Here is a 12,857-nt window from a genome sequence, read left to right on the forward strand (position 1 = left end):
CTCGCTCTCGATGGGTGGCCTTTCTCTCGAGAGGGACAGGTGCCTGTGGTTTATCTTCTTGGGTCTGTCATAGGGACGTGGGAAATAGGCAAGAAGGTGAGGGTTTAGGGCACTCCTAATGCAAGACTTTATCACAGAGTTCAAGACAATTAATTACATATTATTTATGGTATTTTGCTGATGTGGCAGTATATTTATTGAAGAAAAAGGTAGAAAAAATAAGACTCCAAGTCTTATTTAGACTCCAAGTCCACATTGTTCGAGGTAATAAATAACTTTAGACTCTATGATAGAGTCTGCATTGTGAGTGCCCTTAGGGCACAAAAACAGGGTCATTTTCCCGAGGCGATGACCTTTTGGGTCCACCAATAATACACTGCAGGTAGGATGAGGATCCAGCGCCAAATACGGGCATGACCCACATCATTTTGTTCTTCACTTGTCACTTTTTTTTTTTTGAGAATTTTTCACTTGTACAGATAGGATAGCACAAATCGGGAGGCCCATTCAAATAGACGTGTCAAACCAGCCCAAGATCAAAGTGGCCCACGGCATCGTTGCAATTTGCTATATGGGCTTTTACTTGGCCCAACGCGCTTTCACGTCGTCGTCTTCGTGAAACTTGCTGGCCCTCCCCTATGCTGTATGGCTGGACCATCGTCCTTCGCAGCAGCCAGTTGACAGTAGAACCCACCCCTCTCACAAGATTGAGTTTTGTATAAATCGGACCGCTACAGAATCGTTACCCTATCAAATATTGCAAAAATTTTTGCTTTTCTTTATAGAATATTAGTGTGTTCCAAAAATACAAGGGTATACTATTGACTTTGAGAATTCAATTGACGCGTTTGTCAACCCGGTGGACTTATATTCACATTATTTACAATCTACCACCCGTTTAAATAACATTTTATGACTCGAATAGTTCAAAGTTCTCATATATCACAATTACTTATACTATATATATATATTCTTTTCAAGCGAGGTAACACCCCATTTCCATAATTTAAATTTTAAAAAGGAAACACATACTTCAGTCCTGTTCACAAAAGACATGCGTAAAAAGGAAACACATACTTCAATCCAGTTCACAAAAGACATGCGCAACTACTATATACACTAAGCTAGCTAATAGCTCATAACTAATATTAGCTACCAACTTCTGCTATTATTAGAGCAACTCCAAGGGCTTGACTATTTTTATTGTGGAGGCTATTTTAGAATTTGCATAGTAAAAAGTAGGCTCCAACAGATGTGCTATCTGGTTTATAAAATAGAAAGTTGGCTATCCCTTGATTTTCGGTGGCCATATATAGCCAACCACTGACACTAGCATCCGATTTTGTAAAATAGCAAGACTGTTGCAGACTTTTTCTTTTTTAAAAAAGTTTTCTATTTTACAAAATAGCTCAACAGTAGAATTTGGCTACTAATTTTAGCCAAGCTCTTGGAGTTGCTCTTAATACTCGTTTGGCTCCACTAGTAAGATGTTAGTTTTTTTTTTTTGTTGATAAAACTAGTAAGATATTAGTTAGTTGGATATTCAACTACCAATTAGCTAGGTCCGTTTGAATCAAAAGGAGCTAATTATTAGTAGCTAAGTATTAATTAGTTGTATGGATCCAAACAAGATCTAATATCTTATTCAAGCGACTAATAAAAAATGAAACAGCCTGCCAACTCTTTACTACTTCCACTGTCCTAAGAATAATGCAATTCTAGTTTCAATATGTATTAAACTTTCTTAAGTTTGATCAAATTTATAAAAAATAGTATCAATATTTATATTTTCAAATAATTTTATTATAAAAATATATATCATAATTACTTTAAGGATATTATAGGGTGTTATAAATATTAAATTTAGTAAATTTAAATTTAGTTGACTTCTCCCAGAATGAGAATTACATTTTTTTTGGAACTGCAGCAGCAGTTATTACAAGTCTACCAATATTACATTCTTGCGCTACCACAACGGCTAGGCGCTCAACACCAGAACCAAAAGTGAAGTCGCACATCAGCACTTTTCTAATGGTCTCTTTATATTAAAAATGAAAATTTTTTAGGTGTTACATCGAATATGTCGAAAGGATGTCGGGAGAGAGTTTTAGAAACTAATAAAAAAACAAATTACATAGCTCGTCTGGAAGCTGCAACACAAATCTATTAAGTATAATTAATCTATCATTAGCACATGTGGGTTATTGTAGCACTTAAGGCTAATCATGGACTAACTAGACTTAAAAGATTCGTCTCGTGATTTTCAACCAAACTGTGTAATTAGTTTATTTTTTTATCTACATTTAATATTTCATGCATGTATCCAAAGATTATGGGATGGATGAAAATTTTTTGGGTAGAGAACTAAACAGGGCCTTAGCAGCCATAAACGCGGAGTATGTACATGTAACACATGTTCCTTGTTCCGAGAACGTAAGCTCTAGGAACAATTATGTTTTTGTTCCCAAAATATTTATATATTCGTACTACAATTACATTATAAAATATAGATTTACATTATTGTTCTGTTTTGGGAATATAGTTGCTAAGCATATATCACCTACAACATGATCTTAAGGGCACTCGCACTGGATGACTTATAAGTTATCTTTAAACATTTTTTCAATATTTTATTACAAGAGATAAGAAAGCTAGCTCTTGATCAAGAGCTACGGTTGTTGCAAGTGCTCTAACATATTCCACCATATTTCCTTTGTATTTTCTCCACTGTACAAACAATGGTGAAACTCTTAATATGGTCAGGCACTGCCATGCCAACATACTGTACCATGAGTAGCTTTCATGTGTATACCCAAGGGCCGAGGCTGATAATAAAGCCGGTCTAACAACCGTTCTTCTAAAAGACAAATTACCCTAATTTCCTCATCGTGATGTTTTTCTCATTACAAAGCTAAAAAAATATTTGGGCACTAATGCACAGGGGTTGGCTATCAACCCAAGATAGAATTACTCTCCGTGATATAAATGTTTTTTTCTCAAAATGTATCAGGGCACTAATGTTTGCTACCTTTGGCATGTTTATCTAGGAAAATCTTGTTTAGCACCTCCAAAAAAACATATAATGCACAAAGTTTGTTTTACACTAGACGAGTTAGTTTATACTTGTCCCTTCGCAAACAATGAAGTTCTAAGTCTAATAATTTTAAGTTTTACTAAGTTTATAAAAGAAAGTACTAATGTTTATAATACCAAAAGAAATATTACCAGATTTAATTATCACGAAACATATTTTATATATTATATCTATTTGGTGCCATAAATGTTAGTTCTTTTTTACCTATATAAATTGAAATTGGTTTGACAACAAACCTAGTATTATTTTGTGAGAGACGGCTACAAGCGGGAGGTAGGAAACTTATGACTAAGCTAGCACGTCTCCAACAATCTGAACAAGATTTCTCACCAAGGAGCAAGTGACTAATCGTTTCGAGCACTAATCACAGAGTACGAAGATAGAGACATGGGAAGCTGTCATCTGCAAATTCCAAACATCATGGGACAGGCAGCAAACTTTAGGAGAGAAATTAAACTAGTTGTGGGAATTTCACTAGAGTTTTATTTGTATTTAATAGCCTGTCACATATGCAATTTTTTATAACATGATAATGTTTTATTGAAAAGAGAGAAGAAATGGATTTTATAGAGATAAAACTCGCTTGACAAGATTATCAACTATCTATGAGTTTTACACTTAGAATAAAATTTTACATTAAAAGTTTCAAGTTTTATTTCATTCTATATAATACAAGAATAATGCAACGAAACTCTACACTAAAACTAGCCTTAGCTCTAATCTTTGGAGTATCATCTCAGTTGATGGCAGGATATGTAGTTGATATATAAGCATTATTAGCTTTATGCCGTTAAATTTAATATTGTTTGACTTTCTCGAAGTAGGTGATAATCACTTATTTAGGAGGGAGGGAGTTTTGTTTGTTTTCACTTCTTTGCAGAGTCCATCACTCCAGCCTAGCAACCTCGCTCCCTTGACATTGACGCGGCAATTGGCCGATGCCGCAGCTACGCCCTGGCTGCAGCCCGCCGATCGCCCGAGCCCCTTGCGATGGTTTCACCAGCCAACTGTCGGCGCCCCTTGGTGGTCGGGCCCTGGTTGGTTGGCTGCCTGGCTCGACTGACGCTCAGGCGCTTAAAGGCGTTGTTCACATTCTAGATGACACAGGCCGCCGGATACATCAAACATCACGACTCGTGACCATACTACTGGATATATGCATGGAATGTAGATAAAAAATAAACTAATTACACAGTTTGATTGAAAATCACGAGACGAATCTTTTAAGCCTAGTTACTCTATGATTAGCCTTAAGTGTTACAGTAACCCACAATGTACTAATGATAGATTAATTATACTTAATAGATTTGTCTTGCAGTTTTCTGATGAGCTATGTAATTTGTTTTTTTATTAGTTTCTAAAAACCCTATCCGATATGACATCCAAACAAATTTTGATGCTCAATCTAAACAGAGCCTTAGCGTAGGTACAGGCCTGCAGGCTGCAGCTAGCTACCGGCCACCGGCGTCTCTTTGCCAGCTGCATGCTGTTGACTTGCTTACGCCACCGAGAAGATGAGACATGATTAGTTTTTTAATAGTAATTCAGTGTCCAGTTGTTTTAATATTATTATCATATATTATACAGCAACACATTTGTCCTTCAAATTTATAGATCTTTTAACTCTTGGATAGTTGGATTTCACAATCTTGTTTAATGAAAAGTATCATTTTAATTAATCTTTAAATGTACGTTACTTAGATATTTATATGCATTTGTACAATGTCATTAAAAAAATTATGTTCTTAGCCTGCCCCACCTAAATTTTCATCTCAGCTCCGCCACTGGCTCGCATGTTTTGCCTGTTTTGTCTCCACCACCCCGCACGGCTCTATCTTCTCGATTTCTTTTTCCCTTACGATGCAGGACAACATAATACATGCATGGTGCAAGGACTCTTGTGCTAGACACCCAAAACTCTTATATATGCATGCAACCAAATAAGATATTGTCTCATTCTTGACCAACTAAGGCCTTGTTGACTTACATAGGTAAAAAGTTTTTAGATATTGTAGCATTTTAGTAATTATTGTCCAAACTTATTAAGCTCAAAAAAATTCGTATCGCAAATTATAGGTAAACTATACAAATTAGTTATTTTTTATCTATATTTAATGTTTCGTGCTTTAATATTCGATGTGATGAGAAATCTTAAAAAATTTTACATATTTTTTTTTTGCAAAATAAAGTCTTGTTTAGTTCTGAATTTTTTTAGTTTTGGATATTGTAGCGCTTTCATTTTTATTTGACAATTATTGTCTAACCATAGACTAACTAGACTCAAAAGATTCATCTCGCAATTTATAGATAACCTGTGCAATTAGTTTTTGTTTTCGCCTATGGTTTATACATGTGCAGAGAATGTTGACATTTTTTTGTTTTTCTTTTGTGAAACAAGGCCTAAATAAGGGCTCGGTGTGGATCTGGAACCGGTGGACACCCCAACAACCCTAGTCTCCTCGGCCAGCGACGCGCTCGGCACCCAATGGCGACGGAGCTGCTTCCCGTGGTGGACATCCGGGCGCTCTCGCTGTCCGACCTGGACGCGCTCGCCGCCGCCTCCGCGCACGCCCTTGCGCCGCGGACCTGCCCCGACGCCGACCCGCTCCCGCCCCTCAAGATCGACCCCGCCGTCTTCAACGAGAGCGCCGGTTCCCGGAAGCAGACCTTCTCCCGCCTCCGCCTCGGCGCCGCCGCCGCCGGGTCCTCCTCCTCGCCCTCCTCCGCCTGTCACATCTCCTCCGCGCGGTTGTCCGCCGTGCGGAAGTACGATCCCATGGGCGAAATCGTGGCGTACCACCTCCGCCCCCTCTTCGTCCCCGATGTCCCCTCGCTCCCGCCCCCTCCCGAGCCCCAAACCCTAGCCCTACTAAAAGAACCCTCCTCTTCCTCGCCGCCCCCCGACCCCGACCGGGAGACCACCAACGCCAAGGGGGTCTCCGTTGACCTGCTCAGGCTTGCGGGGATGGTGGACCCCTACGATGCCGAGCTGCACAGGCGGACGGCCGGGATGGCTTCCGAGGCCGAGCTGCAGGGTTTCATCGACAGCCTCGGAGGGAAGTATGTCAGCCAGAGGCAGCTGAGGAAGAATGTGGACGCCTCCTTCTTTGGGGATTACCTCCCTCGCGGGTGGAAGCTGCAGCTCGGGATCAAGCGAAAAGCGGGACTCGTCTGGGTGAGCTGCTTCAGCTACGTGAGGTTTGCCTCTTTTGCCCTGCCCTGTCCTGTCATTCTTTCTCTACAAATGATTATATGCTAGTGTTAGTATCTGGAATGGAACTATGCTGGAACACCTTACCTGATGCGCTGTATACTTGTTCAGAGATGCTCTAGTAGTGTGCCTGAGACATGCACAATATAAGTGGTCGATTGGGTTTACGAATACATGGTGATAGTGATGCCTCTGGCAGTCAACGATATCAGTTGATTCTACTTAGATTTGGAAATCAGATGCTTCTGTTTGAGTGAATGGATGCATGCTTTAGATGTTAATTAATAATGTTACTACATCACTGGAGTGAGATGTTTGTTAAGTAAAATGATGGATTTTGTGGGTTTGCAAAGACAGTCTTGGTGCTTGTCATGGCGTAGCTGCATTTGATGCTGAGTGTTTATGCCGTTTTGATAGTCTGTTTTCGTGTACTCTTCAACGCACCCATAGTATGTGCATTCAGCCAACACTACCTGACCATGGCCCTGTTTGGTTCCCCTTGCTAAATTTTAGCCAGCTAAAATTATTTTAGCTACTCTTGGGTGACTAGTGGGACTAAACTATTTTAGCTCCTTTTTAGTCAGTGTGTTTGGAAGTTTAGCTATAGCTACTAAAGTGAGTAAAGTTTAGCTAGCTAAAATTTAGCAAGGGGAACCAAACAGGCCCCATGTGTCCATGGCTGTGTGATGCTTATTGGATATTTATTTTATTTTCCTTATTATTGTTGGTGACTTATGTTGGGCTTCATCTATAGCCTACCCAAACTTGATTGGGACTAAAAAGCTTTGTTGTCATTGTTGTTGAATGCTGATAGTTGTCTATCATGTTGAAATCTTTGAACTGACTATTTTTCAATGGATTTATCTGGGCCACTAGTTTCTTTCACTGACATGCAATCCAGTCCCCCCATCTGTTAGTGAGAGGGATTACGAAAAATAAGGACATGCGAGCATTCCCATCATCTTAATTGTTCCTAATATATCCAATCATATGCACTCAGATTTACCACTTGCATTTTCAATCTACCTTTTCTTGTATAACAATACTAGGGATCATTATCCTCATTTAGACGTAAACTTATATATTATTATACTTTGCTTGACGTTTGCTGCTTGGATATTCGGGTTGAGAACTTGAGATGTTAGATCTATTCTTCAGTCATGATAGATATTATTTGTCATTCTAGGTTGATGCATTTTGGAAATTCCTGCCCATTTTGATTTGAGTGTTTTGCATGTCTCTTTTTATATGACTTCAACTAGCTAAATGTGCACACCATACTTTTCAGCCCCAAGGGAAGTCAGTTTTCTACTTGCAAGGAGGTTTCTGCATACCTCATGTCACTTCTTGGGTATCCAGAGCTCAAACCAGCCACTATTCAGTATGAAAGCACAGGACAACATTACTTGAGTGCTAACGATGGTGATGATAGTGTAAGTTTGAAGTGTACAAAACTAAATTTTATTTACTTAAATTCACCTGTTTTAATGAATAAAGTATGTAACAGGTTTTAGGTTTTCAAGATCAAATTGGTTCAATTATGTACAAGACAAATGTACAAGACAAAGTAAATGCTTTTGAATGCCAGAAATGCAATTTGACCTTTGGTGACCGGACTTCATATGTACAACACCATTTGTCATATCATGAAATGAGTGCTAAGAGGTGTAGGACTGGCAAGTTTGGTGAGCCAGTAATAGGGATAGATGGTAAGTTTGAATGCCCTATTTGTCGTAAGACCTTTGAAGAGAAACCACAGTACTTTGGCCATGTCGGATCTCATGCAAGGTACGAAGGGTTGACACCTGAAGCATTTCTGGATAAGGCCACTTCCAGAAGGGCAACTAATGATTCCTCGGCTTTGACCTTTGGTGACCAGACTTCATATGCACAACACCATTTGTCATATCATGAAATGAGTGCTAAGAGGTGCAGGACTGGCAAATTTGGTGAGCCAGTAGTACGGATAGATGGTAAGTTTGAATGCCCTATTTGTCGTAAGACCTTTGAAGAGAAACCACAGTACTTTGGCCATGTCGGATCTCATGCAAGGTACGAAGGGTTGACTCCTGAAGCATTTCTGGATAAGGCCACTTCCAGAAGGGCAACTAATGATTCCTCGGCAGAAATTTCATTTAGCCTTCAGGAGTTGACTGAATCACATGGACAGAACAAGGTTTCTTATGGTGAAGCAGGCTTTCAGCACCACAATCATTCAAACACACATGGTGAAAATAACTCTACAATCACTGAGTTTTTTAGTAGAAATTATTCAGATAATTTCATTAGGCCAAATAAAACTTGGAGTAGGCCTGAAGTGGGTCCTTCCTTTAATGATGCCCCAAGTGTATGTAGATATACAAATTTTACAGGCCATGCTGATGTGACAGTTCCAGAAAGGGCATCGATCTCCAATAATCAATCCGTTAGCAACATTAATGGCTTTGTGGGAATGGCTATGTTTAGTGATCAGCGGGGAAGTAACCATGTTGTCAGACCTACTGCCTTTGGAACAGCCAATCATTATCAGGACCAGATTATTGATCGTGGCAGGGCTGCTCCGAGGCATGCTGACAATAATACTGTGATAGCAAGAGATGTCAACCTCAATTCATGTGTAAATACAATATCTTTCCCTATTGCCAATGCAAATAATGAAACATCAGCTGCCCTTAATGAAGCTAATCGGTCATCTTCTACTGCAATGTTTTAGTGGCAATAACAATGATGGTGCATCTAGTGAGTCTTCCTGTTGTGGATGGACCAATAAAATATCTAGTTCATTTGGCACAGCAAGCAAAACCCAAGCTGTTGGCTCCAGATGCATTGGTGCAAGCTATGAGCCTTATGGTGAAAATTTTGGTGCTCTTAAAGATAACCCTTTTGCAAGTAAGAACAATACCGCAGTGTATCAGTCCAATTTGGGCACACAACCTGTCTATGCTGTGGCAACTAGGGCAGATTGTTTTGCTTCTGGTTCAATGCAGACAAAGAATAGTGATAAAGAACTTGCATCCAGTGCCAAGGAACAGATTGATAACGCAAAGAACAGAACAAGAAGCAGGATTTGTCACTGAAGCTTGTAATAGTGATGTCTTTAGTGGTGGTATTACTGAAAAGGATTTTGCACAGTTCAGTAACAGTTTTACTCACACAAAGCCCAATTCTTCTGGCCGTTGTTCACTACCTGCACCAAAAACTCCAACAAATGGAAGTGATATCAACTGCATCAAGGGCTCTTCGATTAGTAGAGGTGATGTTAGCTTCACGAATGGCTCATTTGTCAATAGACCCATCGACAACAATGAACCAAATGTTGCTAGGTTTGACTTCAGGTGATGGGAAAGTTGAATAATGAGATGCAAAACCACTATAATGATCATGCTCCTGGTTTTGACACTCATGCTGCAGCTAGTGCTAGCCGGAATGCCAATGGTCTTGTATCTATGCAGGCCAGTTTTGGTCGCATGTCCTCTACAGTTCAATCTGTTGCTGATGTTTCAGTGACCAGCACATCTCAAGATCAGGTAAACATACAAGAATTTGTAGGCTTTCTTAACTGTTGCACTCTTTAGCATTGATATGAATACTGTTAAACATCTAGTGGATCATGATTATATTATACCCACTTAAATTAGTACTTCACTTACCTTGTTAGTTGTTTTATTTTGTTTCCCCTTACCTCGTTAGTTGTTTTATTTCGTTTTACCCTTACCTCGTTAGTTGTTTTATTTTGTATCCCATATGTGGTTTTATGACTGGATAAATGAGAAACATACGTAGATGGCCTTTTAATTCATTATCCCACGAGTCTTGCAACAATGTAGCATGGAAATATATATTGACTATAAATAAAGAAGACAAATATCGATAGATATCAACAATTTCCATGACTACAAACTTTTTTATTTGCATCTTGTCAACATAGCATGCCGGTTATTCTGTTCTGCAGAAGCATAATGCCTCTTTGATTATCTATAATGTGTTTATGAACTAGTATATACTCCCTGTGTCCATGAAAGCTTCAATTCCTAGAATCCATGCCAGTCAAACTTTTTTAAGTTTGACCAACTTTGTAACATCAATATGTATGACATAAAATGAGTATCATGAAAATATATTCTATGATAAATCAAATGATAATAATTTGGTACCATAAATCTTAGCGGTTTTTTTTTTCTAGAAATTCGGTCAAAGTTTAAAAAGTTTGACTTAAGACAACTCTAGGAATTGAAGCTTTTAGGGACAGAGGGAGTACTATAACTTGGTACCTGTCATCTACTCATCTTAGACATCAACAGTCTCTGAAAACCACATTTGACTACTATTAGTTTTTGTAAATATATATTAGCAGAAAAAATCTTTAAAATATGAATTATGAACAAATTTTCCTGAAACTTACTAACCAATTTGTAAAACGAATTAAAAGTTCTGTTGGTGGTTTTCTTGCTCTCGGAACTTTACCCTTTTTTATGGCCTAAACTTTTATGTGTTGGGGTTTCGTATGTGTACTGATTCTTTGTTCTTGATGTCGTTAGCATGTATCAAGTGATTTCTGCCACATGAATATTCATGTTACTTAATGCTGGGTAACCATGTGATACTTTGCTAATTTTTTTAAACAGTGTGATTTGCGACTTGGATTTGGTGCACAGAAGCAGCAGATATTTTCTAGCCATGGACAGCTTAGAACGGCTACAGTTGGATCCCCTCCGCCGAGCAGTGCCAAAAAAAGTTCTGTACCCACTGAATCCTCACAGTTTGGGAGCATGGATGGGCCTAAATCTTTCCCCACTGAACATCTCAGTTTGGGGGCTTTGCAATGCCTACTTTGGTGCCTGCTGCACCTTCTCAGTTTGGGAGCATGGCTCAACCTAATCATGTGCATTCTGCTCAATCGCCAATCTTCTCAATTCACAAGCTTGGTTCAACCGATTTCTATTCCTCCTGCTGAATCCTCCTAGTTTGGAAGCAAAGCCCAATCTAGTTCTGTACCCCCTGCTAAAACCTCTCAGTTAAGGGGCATGGCTGGACTCCAGAATCCTCACAGTTTGGGAGCATTGCCAGACCGAATTCTGTACCTCCTGTATCGTCACATTGCGAGTGCGTGTTTCATTCAAGTTTTATTTCATTCTATATAATATAACAGTCTTGAAAATTATGCAACAAAACTCTTCACTAAGATTGGCCTTAGCTCTAATCTTTAGAGTATCATCTCAGGTGATGTCAAGGGCTTGTTTAGTGCCAATTTTTTTTTTTTGGCTAAAAGCAAAATATTTTGTGTTTTTGCGTTTTGGAAGTAAATGGGGCCAAAATTTTTTTTGCTCCAAACTGTGCAGTCCCAAACTGAGGCATTAGGGGCTGTTTGTGTTATGGTTTTGCAAAATGTTTTTGAACTAGGCCCTGTTTAGTTGCAAATTTTTTTACAAAATAGACACTGTAGTATTTTCGTTTGTATTTGACAAATATTGTCCAATCATGGGCTATGTTCAAAAGATACGTCTCGCAAATTATAGTTAAATTGTGCAAATAGTTATTTTTTAATCTATATTTAATGTTCTATGCATGTGTGTGATGGAGAATCTCAAAAATTTTAAATTTTTTTAACTAAACAAGGCCCTAAACACGAAAATAAAAAAATGGTGTCAGTTTTTTGAGAGAGGCATTAAATAACTGTTTGGGTCTCTGTTTTGCAAAAATGTTTTAGAACTAAGGCCTTGTTTACTTCCATCCAAAAATTTTCAAGATTCTCTGTGACATCGAATCTTTAGACGCATGCATGGAGTATTAAATATAGACGAAAATAAAAACTAATTTCACAGTTAAGACAAATCTTTTGAGTCTAGTTAGTTTATAATTAGACGATAATTACCACAAATAAACGAAAGTGCTATAGTGTCGTGAAATTTTTTCCTTCGCGAACTAAACAAGGCCTAAACACCAAAATTTTAAAAAAATTAGTATCAGGTTTTCGATAGATTGTTCAGGGTTTTGCGGGATTTTTCAGGGAACTAAAACAAGGCCCAAGCTCCTGAAACAACCTCCTTTAAAAAAAGCAATTCCCCTCCGTCCACCTTTGTCATCTTCCTCCTCCACCCACCCGTCGGGCATGTTTGTTTCGCTGCATGTTCTCAGCCTGGCTGGACGAGGAGAGCCAGGCTGCTAGAGGCCAGGCCCAGTAGGTACAATGCTGCTTGTTTGTTTCATTTCCTAGCACAGACAGGCTCGGTAGAGATCTTTGTTTATTTGCCTGAACATAAGTATATGGTCACCTTGGAACAGCTTATGGTGAAGTTACCACTCGTTAACGTTCTTTCCTCCTCTTCTTTCAGTCATTTCAACAAACAGAGGTCAAGCGTGGGAGGGCGAGCTCGAACAGGAGGGCCATCGGACGAGGCTCCTGGCCGTCTGGGCATCTTGACCTGGTGCATGCCTCCTCCTCATGCATAGGCAGGAGAGGGAGAGGCGCACGAGTAGGGGAGGGAGAGGAAGAGGAGGAGGAGAGGAGGAGGATGTGATGGTGGTGGCGCTGCTCGTTGAAGGAGGAGGAGG

At 39.2% G+C, this 12,857-nt stretch overlaps 1 pseudogene; it reads left to right on the top strand.

Annotated features, from left to right (window-relative positions):
* LOC8062438 lies at positions 5,523-11,487 on the top strand (annotated as a pseudogene).

The sequence above is a fragment of the Sorghum bicolor genome, chromosome 7, assembly GCF_000003195.3.
Source record: "Sorghum bicolor cultivar BTx623 chromosome 7, Sorghum_bicolor_NCBIv3, whole genome shotgun sequence".
NCBI classification, from domain to species: domain Eukaryota; kingdom Viridiplantae; phylum Streptophyta; class Magnoliopsida; order Poales; family Poaceae; genus Sorghum; species Sorghum bicolor.